Source organism: Lissotriton helveticus, chromosome 3_1 (assembly GCF_964261635.1).
Source record: "Lissotriton helveticus chromosome 3_1, aLisHel1.1, whole genome shotgun sequence".
In the NCBI taxonomy this organism is placed as follows: domain Eukaryota; kingdom Metazoa; phylum Chordata; class Amphibia; order Caudata; family Salamandridae; genus Lissotriton; species Lissotriton helveticus.
Window position 1 is genome coordinate 2064526215 of NC_136061.1, and position 16945 is coordinate 2064543159.

The window sequence follows — 16945 nt, forward strand, 5'->3', positions numbered from 1 at the left end:
CCCCTTCGCTTTGGCCTCCTCTTGTCTCTCGATCCTACCGAGAGACAAGATGGCGGCCGCTACGGACTGTTTGGAATGTTCACAGACGCCAGAGAACCAATCAGCTTCGCTTCACAAAGCTCCGTTGCGCGAAAAGTCCGCGAACCGGAGCGCTGCCCGGTCCGCTGTTACAGATATATATCTTTTTTTGAACGTTAATTTCTCAAAATCCACTGTAGCACATATATTGAGACCTACAAAAGGCACATCGGGCTACCAGTCCCTACAATTTTGCCAAGTTTCGTGCAAATCCATTCAGCCGTTCGGGCTAAAAGTGAGGCCAACCGCCCTATGTAAAACTCAATGTTAAAAACACGTTTTGGGACCCCCCTTTTTTCTCGACCCCCCCTGGACGAACCCCCCCCCAATTTTCAGGGGCTGCTCAGAAACAACATGTGCCATTTTCCTGAAAATTTCAGCCAATTCCGTCCACAAACGCCAAAGTTATTAGACATAGAATTTTCAAAAATCCCATAGAGAAAAAATCCTAACTATATATACCTACTGGCGACCGCCAGTAGGTAATATATATACACACATATATATATTCACTGAAAAAACCATAGGTTTCACACCAGTTATAGTTAGGTGGAAATTTTACTCGCATAAAACCATTGAAATTCCCACGTTATAGTTAGTTGGACTCAGTATGGAATCTGGGGACCACGGTTCGATCCCCGGCTCCGGCGGCAGGTTAGCCCAGCACCATGTGACTCTGGGCAATAGCTCGCTTAATCTTCCCGACGGCCCCCAGCGCCTAGATTGTGCGCTTTACAAATGTGGACTTTACTTTACTTTACTATAACTTGCGCGTGCAATGCACTGCTGATGACGTCACATATTACATCACTCATGACATGGTCAGTGACATCACTCATGACATCACTGATGACATCTCAAATGACATCCCTGATAACATCACTGATAACATCATCCAGTGAATGTGTGTCTTTCTGAAAAATAATTTTATTTTTATATATGTATATCTAAAAGTCGATGGAAGAATAAATGGGTAAATAAGTGTTTAAATGGATTTTGTTTGTAACATTGATTGTATAACTGACTTATTAAGTATATCTTAGTGAATAGGTGTACTAGCGAGTAATCTTTAAATATTTAAATATCGGTATCAGTGTCTCACTTTGTATATAAGTGGCTGCATGGGTTGGTGAGTAGTTACATGAGTGTGTATATGGGTTATTAGTTGTTTTTTTGAGTACCAAAATGAGTGTTTGTATGGAACGGTGGGGAGTATTACTTAGCGCACAGATGCATGAATGACTGACTCACTGTTTGTATGTGTTTTGAAGACAGTATGTGTGCAGGACTGTATGGGTGGATGAGTGTTTGTATGGGTGTGTTAGTGAGTGAATTACTGTCTCAATACTATCTTTATGAGTAACTACATATGTTTTAAACTAGTATATGTGAGTATTGATGTATATAAGTTTGTATATCTGAGAGTGAGAGATTCTAAGACTTCCTGTATAAATAAGTAAGTGTTTCTATAAGTGATTGTTTAAGAGAGTAAGTATGTCTACGATTCTGTAGAAGTTAGTATAGTGGTGGGTGTATAGCTGTATATGCAAGTAAATGGATATTTGATAGTTTATTTGCATGTGTGAGTATGTGTGTGAGTAACTCTATAGATGAGTGTCGGTGTATAACAGGATATATAGGTGTATGAGTACATATGATGAGTGAGTACATCTATGAGTGACTATATAGAACTGTTGGTGAATGAGTGGATGTGTATGTAGATTTTGGGATTACTCAATAGGTTGTTCTAACTGGAATTGGTATCTCCATTTTTTTAAAAATTTTAGTTTCTATTTTTGATCGTGTGTATCAAAGGTTATATTACAGTGAGAGGAGGTCTGCCACAAGGATGATGTCATCAGTGATGTCATCAGGGATGTCATTTGAGATGTCATCAGTGATGTCATGAGTGATATCACTGACCATGTCATGAATGATGTAAAAAGGGGGCATGCCCTTTGAACACCTGCCTGCAAAAATGTAGTAAATCAGTATAAAAAAATAACAATTAATACATTTAAAAATTGTCATTTAAAAAATCTTCGAAATTCAATGAAAAAACCATAGGTTTTAGGCCTGATATAGTTAGGAATTAGCATTTAAAAAACCATTGAAATTCACTGAAAATAACATAGGTTTCAGGCCTTATATAGTTAGGATTTAGCATTTAAAAAACCTTGCAAATTCACTGAAAAAACCATAGGTTTCAGGCCTTATATAATTAGGAATTAGCATTTAAAAAACCTTGCAAATTCACTGAAAAAAACATAGGTTTCAGGCCTTATATAGTTAGAAATTAGCATTTAAAAAACCTTTGAAATACACTGAAAAAAACATTGGTTTAAGGCCTTATATAGTTAGGAATTAGCATTTAAAAAACCTTTGAAATTCACTCAAAATACTATAAGTTTTAGGGGTGTTATAGTTAGCTGGACATTTCACTTGTACAAAACCATTGAAATTGCTCCTATATAGTTAGTTGTACTAACTATATTTCGCGCACCCGCAATCCACTGCTGATGATGTCACATATTACATCATTCATGACATGGTCGTGACATCACTGATGACATCTCAAATGACATCACTGATGACATCATCCACGTGACAATCACATACATCTTTTCATACACTAGTAAAATCTTTCATCACTCTTTGTAAAATACAGAGTATCATATTTGAATCCATTGACACAGCAATACAAGTATCTAAAAACCCACTCAGTGATTCCTAGATGTATACACACATCTAATCACTTACCTGTAGATTCACTCATACATGCTGTCAATGAACAATAGAACACTATCAAAAATACTTATACACCTATATCGACATTACACACCAGCACACAACCTATTCACATATGAAGTTATCCTACTCACTTATGCAAACAATGGATCATACTTACATACTTACTTAGCTACACACTTATACAAACACCACGTCATCTATTCATTTAGATAGTAAGTCATACTAAGTGTATTATAAAATCATTATTACATTATCCATATAGTCACTTACACAATCATTGAGTCTTATGTATACTTATTTATATACACCAACTGACACATACACTGCCTTTTATTTTCTAGTTTGTTGGACATGTGCCATTGAGAAATATATTTGCTCATCACCACACCCATAAAGATATTCACTCACCCAAACAACTGTTAGAACATGTAGTTTTAACTTCATATATCTACTAAATCAACTATTCACACATCTTTGGGCAGTCACACACCCCCCACCAAACCACACACACATTCACTCTCCCATACAAATACTCAGTTAACTAATTAATAACTAATATAGACTTTCACATAGCTAGTAACCAACTGGAGAACCAGTTTACACAACAACTGACAAAGTGATACAGATATTCATACAGTTTAGTCACTATCCACTATATTTAGTGAGACACTATACATTGTTAAAGTAAACAGTCAATTACACTGCTACTAAATCCTCCATCCTTATATTTATTTGTATATATCCACTCATTCCTCAATGCAAATTGCTATATATATATAAAGCATATTTAAATAACGAAGCAAACCACATTCACTGGATGATGCCATCAGTGATGTCATCGGTGATGTCATTTGAGATGTCATCAGTGATGTCACTGACCATGTCATGAATGATGTAATATGTGACATCATCAGCAATGGATTGCGGGTGCTCGAAATATAGTTAGTACAACTAACTATATAAGAGCAATTTCAATGGTTTTGTATGAGTGAAATGTCCAGCTAACTATAACACCCCTAAAACGTATAGTTTTTTGAGTGAATTTCAAAGGTTTTTTAAATGCTAATTCCTAACTATGGGCCTCATTAGGATGGCGGTGAATCCACATCCTTCGGGCCGGCGGAAGCCACCGCCGGCCCGGAGGATGCGGATTCACCGCCGCGGCCACATCAAACACCCACCGCCAGATTAGGATGGCGGTGGGAATGTGGTGGGACCAGCAGCGGACGGCAGGTCCATCCGCCGCTGATCTGCGGGTTTTGCCGGGCCATTTGGTGGCGGTGTCTGCAAGACACCGTCAGCCAAATTAGGAAGCATGAGTAAACATGCTTTTCCGCAGCGGTTTTTCCGCCGTGGAAAAGCATGTGGACCTTTGCTTCTGGGGGGCCCTTGCGGGCCCCCAGGGTAAAGGGGGGTGGGGGTGCACATGGGGGGTACCTATGGTACCCCCTGCATTTGCATGCACAAAGCGGCAGGCACCGCACGGTGCCTGCCGCTTTGTGCATGTAAATGTGAAACATGCTTTTTTAACCTTGCGGCGGGTGCTGCTTCAAGCAGCACCCGCCGCAAGGTTAAAGATCCAGGATGTGACCGCCAGGGTGGCGGTCACATCCTAATTTGCATGGAGGGACCGCCGCTGCCCATGCGGACGGTCCCTCTTCCACGGGGGTGTGCGTCTGTCCGCCATCCTAATGAGGCCCTATATAAGGCCTTAAACCTATGGTTTTTTCAGTGAATATATATATATATACTGTGTCTGTGCGTGAAGCACTTTGGAGGCAAGTTGGAGTTCATATATATATATATATATATATATATATATATACACACACAACTTGACGAAGCCCTAAGGCGAAACGCGTCGTTGCTGTTGGTTTCCTCATTAAATCTTTGTGAAACCTCCCCTGAGTGTGCTACCTTCCTTTTGGATTGATGGTCCTGGGATTTTGGAGCGTACATATATATATATATATATATATATATATATATATTACCTACTGGCGGTCGCCAGTAGGTATATATAGTTAGGATTTTTTCTCTATGGGTTTTTTGAAAATTCTATGTCTAATAACTTTGGCGTTTGTGGACGGAATTGGCTGAAATTTTCAGGAAAATGGCACATTTTGTTTCTGAGCAGCCCCTGAAAATTGGGGGGAGGTTCGTCCAGGGGGGGTCGAGAAAAAAGGGGGGTCCCAAAACGTGTTTTTAACATTGAGTTTTCCATAGGGCGGTTGGCCTCACTTTTAGCCCGAACGGCTGAATGGATTTGCACGAAACTTGGCAAAATTGTAGGGACTGGTAGCCCGATGTGCCTTTTGTAGGTCTCAATATATGTGCTACAGTGGATTTTGAGAAATTAACGTTTAAAAAAAGATATATATCTGTAACAGCGGACCGGGCAGCGCTCCAGGACGCGTACTTTTCGCGCAACGGAGCTTTGTGAAGCGAAGCTGATTGGTTCTCCGGCGTCTGTCAACATCCAAACAGTCCGTAGCGGCCGCCATCTTGTCTCTCGGTAGGATCGAGAGACAAGAGGAGGCCAAAGCGAAGGGGCAAATGACCATAAGGGGGAATAGTAGATCCTCGCTGACCCCCTAGGTTTGATGTGGAGGTTTTAAAAGGGCCCCGCGGGGCAAAAAAAAAAAATAATAATAATAATCGAACGGCTGAATGGATTTGCACGAAACTTGGCAAAATTGTAGGGACTGGTAGCCCGATGTGCCTTTGCTAGGTCTCAATATATGTGCTTCAGTGGATTTTGAGAAATTAACGTTCAAAAAAAGATATATATCTGTAACAGCGCACCGCTTCGCGTACTTTTCGCGTTACGGAGCTTTGCGAAGCGAAGCTGATTGGCTCTCCGGTGTCTGTAAACATTCCAAACAGTACGTAGCGGCCGCCATCTTGTCTCTCGGTAGGATCGAGAGACAAGAGGAGGCCAAAGCGAAGGGGCAAATGACCATAAGGGGGCATAGTAGATCCTCGCTGACCCCCTAGGTTTGATGTGGAGGTTTTAAAAGGGCCCCGCGGGGCAAAAAAAAAAATAATAATAATAATCGAACGGCTGAATGGATTTGCACGAAACTTGGTAAAATATTAGGGACTGGTAGCCCGATGTGCCTTTGCTAGGTCTCAATATATGTGCTTCAGTGCATTTTGAGAAATTAACGTTCAAAAACAAGATATATATCTGTAACAGCGCTCCGCTTCGCGGAGATAAAATTATATCTGTATTACCTAGCTGTTGCTAACACCAGTTAGCGACGGCTAGTAGGAGATAGCGACCATCTTGGGCCCCACTTTGCATGTGAGTGATATTTATCACTAATGACATGCAAAGTGGGCATGCCAAGATGTTAGCGACTGGAAACAGTCGCTAACATCGCTATCTCCTATTATCAACTTTTGGAAATATTCGAGATAAGCGCGAATATCTCCAAAAAGTAACAGCTGCCCTGAGCAGTTCTTAGCCATGTTATCCAATGGGAGGTGGATAACATGGCTAAGAGCATTAGCTCGGTAATGCATGAATATCGCTGAGTTTTCAGCGATATTAATGCATTGCGGTCGTTTTTTATCGTATTTGCGATAAACCTTGATAATAGCAAGGTTTATCTGCGATAATTTCTGACGGTAAAAAAATCTTTGCAATGCATCGTTAGGGATGAATATCGCTTAACTTTGGTAATATGCCCCAACGTCTGTTAACGTTCGATTCGAAGGAAATCAGGAAGTGTTGAAAAACATTGTCTGCGCCATCTTGTCTTTTTTCAAATGCCACACTTTTGTCGTGCACGGCAGCCATTTTAGATGCCTTGACCAGACCCACTCTGTGCACGCTGTCGATCCTTAGCATGGCTCCCCACCCTCGCAAGCATCTCACCCAGGCAGTGGTCACCCCCGCTCTCTGTCTTATGCATGGGTAATAAACCTCCCCCCATCTGCGCTGCTCTTCCCTGAGAATCACACCCTGTGCCCGCCCGACACCTCCCTTTCGCCCTATTCACTACCGCACCCTCTGACACTCCTTTTCCTCTGTGTCCGATTGTCCAGGCCGGTCCTAGGCTATCAGCTAGCCCTGCAGATGTAGTTTATGGCCACAGCTGTAAAGAATCACCCCTCTTCAAAGAAGCTATAGTAGATCAAGGCCCACACTCGATGAGATCCGTCACAGCAGAAGCGTTGCTATTATCTGAAAACCATCCTGTATTGTGATTGGGGAGGGGACCGAGCGTGAAGCGGAAGATTCCAGGGATGACTCTTTGTACATCAAAGTTTTTACAATTATGTGTCACATTAAAAATATATAGCACTCCGACAAAGTAGTAAGATTATAAAACTTTAATAATTTATAAATATATACAAGAAAACAAAAATAGTAATAACATATAAACATTTTTAGGGAAAAACAACGAAGTAGCGGTCGGCTGTGCGAATAGTCCCAACGCAGCACAACGTCCAGATTTCCGGCGTGGGGCGTCGCGGGGGGTGGGTCATCAGTAGCAAACTGTTGTGCGAATAGTTCCAAGGCAGCAGAACGCGCCGAAATCTAGATGACACGAAAGTGATGTCTAGTAAGTTGCCACCCAGCAAATAACGGCGTGGGGCGTCGCGGGGGGTGGGTCATCAGTAGCAAACTGTTGTGCGAATAGTTCCAAGGCAGCAGAACGATGGCACCAAGGTGATGTCCAGTAAGTTGCCGCACTGGTTTTGGTATCCTACAATGCTGCTCCGAATAACGGCGTGGGGCGCCCCGGGGGAGGCGGCGTGAACGGGCCTCTCCAGGTGGAGTGTCATCTGTTGTAGTGGAGCGCCCCTTTACCGTTTCAGTTGCCATTCCGTCCGTTTTTGGTCCACTGTGTCAAAAGCCGCAATTCAGCTGAGTTGCGCCCACTCTTGCGGTGCAGCGATAGGCGGCTGTCACAGGACTCTCAAAATGGCGGCAGGCTCTTTCCTTTTTGGGCCTGGTCCACTGAAATGGCCCTGGGACACCTTGGAAATCGGACGCTTGTCTGCTAGGTCTTGGACCCCATTCTCGAAAGCGTCCCCTCCGCCTTGAGAATTCATCAAAAGTTTTGGGGGCCCCGACTCCTGCAGGCTTCTGGTGGGGAGCGGCTGCCATGATTGCTCGCGGAATGACCACGACGGAGCTACGAGATGGTGGTGCTCTCATGCTGACGCCAGTTTAGTCTGAAACATCCAGAAACAAGGTGGGGCTTTCATCGTTTGGGAAAAAAAAAAAGTTTTCATCCAATGAAAAGTGTTGTTTTTAGGTCATATGATCAAGCCTTCCATCATTAGGAAACCAAAAGTAAAATGAACCAATGAAAAGTTTTATAAACAAGTCACATGACCTGTTATGCGGCATAGGGTATAAAATGCGGAGAAAATACGTTGGCACGTGAGGCTGCGTCAGTAGCGGACTGATGTGCGAATAGGCCGAAGGCAATACAACGCGCCAAGATCCGGATGGCACCGAGGTGGTGTCCAGCAAGTTGCAGCACTGGTGTGGCCATCCTACAATGCTGAAAGTCGGCGTGGGGCGCCCCGTTGGCCTGTGAGTTTGCGTCAGTAGCGGACCGATGTGCGAATAGGCCGAAGGCAGCACAACGCGCCAAGATCCGGATGGCACCGAGGTGGTGTCTAGTAAGTTGTCGCACTTCTGTGGCCATCCTACAATGTTGAAAGTCGGCGTGGGGCGCCCCGTTGGCCTGTGAGATGGCGTCAGTAGCAGACCGATGTGCGAATGGGGCCAAAGGCAGCGCAACAATATTTTCTGACTGACACCACAAGGCGCTGAGATGCCAAGATCCGGATGGCACCGAGGTGATGTCTAAGTTGCGGACTGATGTGCGAATGGGGCCAAAGGCAGCGTAACAATATTTTTTGTATGGAAGATACCACTAGGCGTTGAGATGCCAAGATTCGGATGGCACCGAGGTGATGTCTAGCAAGTTGCTGTACTGGTGTGGTCATCCTACAATGCTGAAACTCGGCGTGGGTCGCCCCATTAGCCTGTGAGATGGCGTCAGTAGCGGACCGATGTGCGAATAGGCCGAAGGCAGCACAACGCGCCAAGATCCGGATGTCACCGTGGTGGTTTCATAGTTGAGAGGCACTTCATCTGCAGTGGGGAGCCGAGATCCGGATGGCACCGAGGTGATGTCTAGCAAGTTGCTGTACTGGTGTGGTCATTCTACAATGCTGAAAGTCGGCGTGGGGCGCCCCATTAGCCTGTGAGATGGCGTCAGTAGCGGACTGATGTGCGAATGGGGCCAAAGGCAGCGCAACAATATTTTCTGAAGAGAAGACACCAAAAGGTGCTGACATTCCAAGATCCGGATGGCACCGAGGTGGTGTCTAGCAAGCTATGCAGTTGAGTTGTGTGCGCACTTGCGGCGAATAGGTCGAAGGCAGCATAACAATGTTTTTTGAATAGAAGACACCACAAGGCGTTGAGATTCGGTTACCACCGAGGTGATGTCTAGCAAGTTGCCGCACTGGTGTGGCCATCCTACAATACTGCTCCGAATAACGGCGTGGGGTGCCCGAAGGGGGGGGGAGCCGGCGTGAATGGGCCTTCCTAGGTGGAGGCTCGTCTGCTGTAGTGGGGCGCCCCTTTACCGTTTCAGTTGCCATTCAGCTGAGTTTCGGCTGCTCTTGATGCTACAGCGACAGGCGGCTGCAAGAGGACTCTCAAAATGGCGGCCTGTTCTTTGGATTTGGGCCTGGTCCACTAAAATGGCCCTGGGACACCTTAGAACTCGGACGCTCGATTTTTTTTTCCTTTCCTGTACATGCAAAAAAAGGTAAATGCCCGGTACGTTACACGCTTCATCTGCCACGATGAACTCTCCAGAGGAACCGAAAAAAAATATAGTTGTGGTAACTATACCATGCATCGTCATATGGAGAGGTGGCACCAATTAATTATAGTGCTGCATAAAAGAGAGATTTGGAGGAGAACCCCTGACCTGCTAGTAAATTCATCAAAGAAGTGGCACTGAGAGCTTCAGAGGCAAGGGAAACGGTCCCAAATATTTAGAAGAACTTTGGAAAGATTAAAATGACATGTTTAGATTGTGGCAAATTAATTTCATGTGGACAGATGAGTGTTACTCTAATAAATACAGCATATGAACATCATCATAGTCGATGGTTGGTAGAGACATTTTGACTATATCCTGGACCTGCCCGTCCTCGCCCAAAATGGCGCCGGAATAAATGGGACTCGTAACTCCTTGTTGTGTACTGGTTGCAGAACCTTGAAATCACGAGATACGTATGCAGTTTTGAAGCACATGGCGGGCGGGGACGAGAATTGATTGAATATTTCGACATCCCTATTGATATTAAGTTCTGATGTGTTATTGATTACTGTACTGTTGAAAGTTCGAATTAACGTCACCCATGGTACTTGCCCGCAAATGTATATCTAGATAATTTTATTGTAACTGGCCCTGTCGTATTTTAATTATAAAATGTACGTCCACCGATTCCGTAACTGTTAGACACCTTAGTTCTTGCAACCTAATGGCCCGCCCGTTACGTTCCTCTACAGTGTAAATGTCTATTCATCATATATGATTACAGTTTGCTCTGTGGCAGGCCCACGTGGTTATAGGCTCGTATTTGTATAATGAAATTTTCACAATAAAGGTTTTTAAAAGAAAACATGGTAGTAGTATATACATTGGTAAAGTTTTTAATAATAGTGACTGTTTTAGAATCATTAAAAGGCAAGTGAAATAAAGCAGACCAATTACATGAAGGGTAAAAGGTATAATACGAAGGAACGCAGTAAAGATAAATGGTCAAGGGCTGTTGTGTTTTCTATTCCTGCAACATAAAGTGATCGATAAGAATCTCATATTCAGGCGTATCGGCGACTAAGACAGCAGGTCGACCCTCTTTTGCTCAACGGCTCCGTCATGGGACGAAGAAACGCTCTTTTTCTCGAAAAAAGAATATATTTTACTTGCAGGACAGTTGTAAAATTTCCGGGAAAGTACATTAGCCTGGAACATTATAACATATATTTAAGAAAAAATAATGTTCGGAAGTAATGAAAAGCGTAATTTTTAGGTCATATGACCAAGCCTTTCATCATTACAATAAGAAAAGTAAAATGAACCAATGAAAAGTTTTATTAACAAGTCACATGACTTGTTATGCTTACGTTACGCGCTGCGCGCCCCGGATGACTTCCGGACGCGCTAACGCGGCGCGTCATATGACGCATTACGCGACAACGCAGGTACAGAATATAGTCAAAATGTCTCCACCAACCAGCGGTCGGAACACAACCCCTTTCAGCAGGCTAAATAGTTCTGTTAAATGACAACAGAAGGGACAGGCAACAAGAACCATCAGTCAAAGAGGGGAGGGCTAGTTCTTCTCTACCGGGTTACATTGGGGCGCTACCGGAACTGATCGAATTGGTAGTCTACAGTGTTTCTGGATGTTTCAGACTGAAGCTGGGGTTAGCATGAGAGCAGCACCATTTCGTAGCTCCGTCGTGGTCATTCCGCAACCAATCATGGCAGCCGTTCTTTATCGTTATTTTGGGCGGGGTGGGTGGCGGAGCCGAGCTGTTTTGCAGCCATCATTGTGTGGAGTTCAGTTCATCTCACTAGTTTTGTATTTGTCATGAGGGGTTGTTCCTAATGTTTCTATTTTAGCGAGGTCAAAAAGAGATCCCATTAGTGGCCTACGGATTTTGCTCGATTCCTTTTCTTTTTTTTTACACGATTTTTCGTTATCTGCAAAGACTAAACAGAGTATTGCGACTCTGTGTTTGTTTGTAAATAGAGAATGAACCAAAGAGAACTAATTCTAAAACAGTAAATACTTGGATAACAATCAATCAAATGGAGAGAGAAGCAGGCACGACGGATTACAACGGGGGCAAAGGCCTGCGTTAACTACCTTTCACTATCTGCAAAGAGAGAGTACTCCTAATAGAAATGAGGGGGGGGCACCATTCAAAGCAGATCAGTGTGCATAAACACGAAAATGTTTTCACTTACCACGTACTTGACATTCGACAGCTTATGATATTTGCTATTAAAAAACCATTGAAATTCACTGAAAAAACCATAGGTTATAGACCATATATAGTTAGGAATTAGCATTTACAAAACCTTGAAAATTCACTGAAAAAACCATAGGTTATAGACCATATATAGTTAGGAATTAGCATTTACAAAACCTTATTTTACTCACACAAAACCATTGAAATTCCATATATAGTTAGTTGCACTAACTATATATCGCGCACCCGTAATCCACTGCTGATCATGTCACATATTACATCATTCATGACATGGTCAGTGACATCACTGATGACATCTCAAATGACATCACTGATGACATCACTGATGACATCTCATTTGACATCATTCTTGTGCTAATACGATAAACCTCTTCAGACTCTAATATAACCTTAGATACACTCAGTGTATACAGACACTCACACACTGCCACTCATCCATGGAGTTACTCACACACCCAGTCAGTCATGCAAAGAAACAATCTCACCTCCATTTCTTCAACTATACAGTTAAACACACCTTACTTATTGAAACATATACTAACACATATTTACTCTCTTATACAATCCCTGATACAAGTTCACAATGATCGATACAACCACTCACTCATTCAGTGGCTCTCATGCACAGTTATTTATATATGCCAACTCTCACATGTACTGTGTTTTACATATGTACTTACTATGACATGTAGCATTGAGATATCCATTCACTCATCAATACACTCATGCACACAGTCAACTGCCCATGTAGCTGTTTCCACATGCACTCTTGAACTCATACACCTAGTGAATAAACTGCTCACACATCTATGCATAGAGTCACACACCTTCCAGCCACCCCCACACAAACTCAATCTCCCATAGAAATACTTGGGCAACCAATTAATAACACATATAGCCTCTCGTATAGCTAATGATCAACACATGCAGCAGTTTACAGAACAACAGACATAATGATGCACAAATTAAGACAGTTTAGTCACTAACCCATGCACTCAGTGAGACACATTTAATCACTCACTCATACAGTCAGTCACGCACCTACTAAATCCTTCATCCAGACACTTATACATCCACTCATTCTTCAATATGTAAGACATATTTTAACTTTACAGAAACATACAGTCACTGGATGTTGTCATCAGTGATGTCATCAGTGATGTCATTTGAGATGTCATCAGTGATGTCATCAGTGATGTCACTGACCATGTCATGAATGATGTAATATGTGACATGATCAGCAGTGGATTGCGGGTGCGCGATATATAGTTAGTGCAACTAACTATATATGGAATTTCAATGGTTTTGTGTGAGTAAAATAAGGTTTTGTAAATGCTAATTCCTAACTATATATGGTCTATAACCTATGGTTTTTTCAGTGAATTTTCAAGGTTTTGTAAATGCTAATTCCTAACTATATATGGTCTATAACCTATGGTTTTTTCAGTGAATATATAGATATATATATATATATATATCAGTAACTGAATTACTCCTTCCGGAGATCCTGGGCCCGTGGAGGGGTGGCGCGATGCCGGTGGAGAAAACCAGTTGTATTAATATAATCACAGAACAGAGTCCCAATCACGCTCTCAGGTCTTGCAAAAACCAACCAGTGTACAAAAGTCAAACAAGGGTGTTTATTCACATCATAAACCCTCTGTGACGCGTTTCAACCTCGAGAGGTCTTGATAACACAACAGAGTGGCAGGTTACAGTTACTTACATACTCTTCCTGTTGTAATGTAAACATAAACAACAGACTTAAACATAAGTCTCAATGTATACAACTTGATAGATGATCACCATACCGTCAACAAACAATTCACAAGTGCTACTGAATAACATGGCATGAGTGTGCAGCTACGATATCCTACCAATCCTGTATGTGATAACAACAGAATACAGAAAGTGTTGTGTGCGGTGTGTGATCTGTATTGTTTTGCAGATCAGCATCCGCGCTGGTGCAAGCTGGTAATTGTAGTAGTACAACAGTGGAATCCCTATCCCTTGAGTGATGTGGGTGCATGTAGTAAGTCAAAAGTGATGTGACGCTCACTGCCGCACGTTCTGTTGCTAAATTAGTGTTGTGGTGAGAATACCGTGCTGGTCTTGTGTAGCGATAGCTCTGCTAGTTCTGGTAGGCGCTGGTATGCAGTGAAACTTCTTTCTTAACCAGATTAGTGGGAATAATAAGCTGGTAGTCTCCCAAGTAGCATGGCTCAACCTATTGTAGTCATTAATCTGATTGTTCTCCCCATGAGGAAAAATGAGCATTGTTGTGAAACATTGCTCGTGGCACATGTAGAAGAGGTACAACTCAGGAACTGATGCAACCTGCCAAAATCCAATGCCCCCTACACCACCTATTAAGTGCACACTGTACCATAAAATTGAAAATAGAAAAGAATATAGTGCAAATGGTCTTATCTGTGGACTGGGTCACAGCAAAATGGTGTCACGAAGAAAAGGGTAGGAATCCCGTTGTCACAGGCACGAGACATGGTCCCTTCCTTTCCTCCTGCAAAAGATGTAAAGAACAGGGAAGTGAGTAAGAAACATATACTGTATACAATGTTGAAACAATAAATACATTTTTAAAACAACCAAGCATGGAATGTCAGACATTTTCTATGGGATGCATAAGGCAATGTCACTGGGCAGCCCTGCCACTAGGAACGAGGCCTGTAAAGTACATCATGTGTATCTGCATGAATTGACGAAAACTGTTATGCCGAAAGAGAAGAAACAAGAAAGAAATCGGGGTGGAAGGAAAGGAAAGGAAGGAGTTTGGAAAAAGGGGGGCAGAGGGGAGGGGTGGGGGGGTTTGGTGCGGTGGTGGGAGATGGAAGAGAAGAGAGGAGGGAGTCTTCTTGTCTTCTTGCAGATAAATTGCCATTTCTTCATCCAAGTTGTGCTCATGATAGCAGGTAGCCATCCCTATGATATGCCTAGATTCTCGTTGTCTGAGTCTAAGGGTGCGAATGCCCCCTCTTTTATTGCCCTTCACCTGTTCTATCGCACGGTATGATAGTTTGGCACTGTCTGAAAAGTGGTGTGTCTCAAAGTGCTGTGCGATCGGGTACTGTTTGTCCCTGTTAGTGATGGCCATCATGTGTTCGAGTATTCTCTTTCTCGCCATGTGCGTGGTGCTGCCTACGTATCTCAATTTGCATGGACACTCCAGGACATATACCACGAAACTGATACTACAAGTAAGGAACTGTTTAATGCTTATCATGCTGTTGGTGCTGGTGTTCCAGTACTCTTTCCTAAAACAACTGTTGCCACACTCGTTGCAATGGTCTCCCGGGAAAAAGCCCTATAAGTCCATTCTCCTTGTTGTCGGGGTAGCTTTCAGGTTGCTTTGCACTAAAATGCCTCTCAGGTTGCGTCCCCTTCTGTATGTGATCACAGGTCTTGCCGGTATAGTGTTACCTATAATAGGGTCCCCTTTGAGGATATCCCATTAAGTGTGATGGTTTTGCGTATGCTCTCTGAGTTCCTATTGTAGGTGAGGATGTTGCATGTCTCTGCATTTTCAGTGTCATCTATAGTGGTCTTACTAGAGTCTTCAAGAATAGTGCCTCTCTCTACTCTTTCAATCCTCTCTACGGTCTTTTTGAGGACCTATGCTGGATAGCACCTCTCCTGGAATCTTTTAATGATCGTCGATTGTTCCCTCATGTACCCTTCTTCTGAGCTGCAGTTCCTCTTAGCTCTGAGCAATTCCTCATAGGGGATGATCCATTTGAGGTTATCCGGGTGGCTACTCATGGCATGTAATAAGGTGTCCCTGCTGTACATTTCCTGAACAGGGTAGTATGCACGCTGTTTGACACTATTTGTACCTTAGTATCCAGATACTCTACCTCGTTCTTGCTGATTGTACTCACTGCAATTTAACGCGGGTAAGACCGAGGTGCTTTACTGCTCAGTGGACAGGGTTCCCTCGGTGCTGCCTAGTAACTTCTGACCCATCAACACTTCGACACTTCGCTGTTAGACCAGTTGAAACGGTCCGTAACGTGGGCGTTATGTTTGAGAACAAACTCACAATGGAGGCTCAGGTTACAAAAACGGTGAGCTGTTGTTTTGCCATTATCAGATCACTGCGGAAAATCTTTCCCCTGCTGCCCACTCATGCGCTTGCATTAGTTGCACGAAGTACCATTCTTAGCAGATTAGATTAGATTATTGCAATGCCCTTCTGCTTGAGTCTCCAAAATTCCTTCTGGACAGACTTCAGAGGATTCAGTCAACGGCAGCCAAGCTAGCCCTAGTTTGGCCTAGAAGGTCCTCCTCCTCTTCGGCCTTGGTAGTGCTTGATTGGCTCCCGTTGAGACAGAGAGTTCTGTTTAAGTCCCTTTGTCTAGTGTTTAAAGCCCTGCGTGGGCTGGGGCCTGCTTCTATGCAGAGAAAGTTTGAGTGGTAGGCGCCTGCGAGAAGCCTCCTCTCCTCATCGGAGAGATTGGTTAAGATATTGAGTTTCAGGAAAGTTAAATCTGGTGGCAGAACCTTTGGTGTAGCAGCAGCTAAACTTTGGAATGAGCTTCCATTAGAGCTGGGACGTCAGTTACCTCTTCCCTTTCAGAAGGAGATTAAAAACTTGGTTGTTCCCTAAGGCCTAGTTTGCTGTCTGCTTTTTGGCACACGTATATACTGCAGGCCCCCAGGGTAAAGTGGGGTGGGGGTGCACATGGGGGGTACCTTTGGTACCCCCCTGCATTTGCATGCACAAAGCGCACGGTGCCTGCCGCTTTCTGCATGTAAATGTGAAACATGCTTTTTTAACCTTGCGGCGGGTGCTGCTTCAAACAGCACCCGCCGCAAGGTTAAAGATCCAGGATGTGACCGCCAGGGTGGCGGTCACATCCTAATTTGCATGGAGGGACCGCCGCAGCCCATGCGGACGGTCCCTCTTCCACGGGGGTGGCGGACGGACGCAGGTCCGTCCGCCATCCTAATGAGGCCCTATATAAGGCCTTAAACCTATGGTTTTTTTCAGTGAATATATATATATATAGTGAATCATTAAAAGCAGGTGTTTCCAGACACTGG